We start from the raw sequence: 467 nt of genomic DNA, 5'->3' as shown, positions 1-467 counted from the left end.
AGGGAGCAGGACCATGGCAGCCTTGCGCAGTGGCAGTATCGTAGCCGATGAGGGTATTCCGAGGCGCGATTATTGCTAATTGAAAACTTTTCCCAATACCCCGCCATGACGACTTGAAATATAGTCGGCATTGGCAATTTTTGAGAGCCTCTTCGGAGGCGGGTTATGTGTGGTTAAAAGATAGATATGCACGGAAAGAAAAAGGACCTTGATTTAAGAGTCTTGTTCTCAGAGGAGGGGGATAACTCGGCATAGTTAAGAGTCGTGTTCTTAGTAGTGGGAATAACTCACCATCTGCGTTACTCCACGTCTAGTTTCATTGATAATTTCTCGTTCAGCACGTTAAAAAGAAAAAAGGACACCGAACTCTTTATGAAAAGCGCGCTCAGTTTATTACACGCTGTCTTGTGCTGGAGCAGGCGCGGGGATGCTGGGCAAGCACGCGTGCTGGGATGCGCTCCCCGGCG

The 467-nt window shown here is 48.6% G+C and overlaps 1 non-coding gene across 1 annotated transcript; it reads left to right on the top strand.

Moving 5' to 3' along the window:
• The first annotated feature begins 18 nt into the window (after nucleotides 1-18).
• LOC115947923 lies at nucleotides 19-159 on the top strand. Its single transcript, XR_004081777.1, has one exon. It is a non-coding gene; the product is annotated as a U4 spliceosomal RNA (small nuclear RNA).
• The last annotated feature ends 308 nt before the right edge of the window (nucleotides 160-467 follow it).

The sequence above is a fragment of the Geospiza fortis genome, unplaced genomic scaffold, assembly GCF_000277835.1.
Source record: "Geospiza fortis unplaced genomic scaffold, GeoFor_1.0 scaffold408, whole genome shotgun sequence".
Taxonomy (NCBI): domain Eukaryota; kingdom Metazoa; phylum Chordata; class Aves; order Passeriformes; family Thraupidae; genus Geospiza; species Geospiza fortis.
This window is presented reverse-complemented; position numbering and strand designations above follow the sequence as displayed.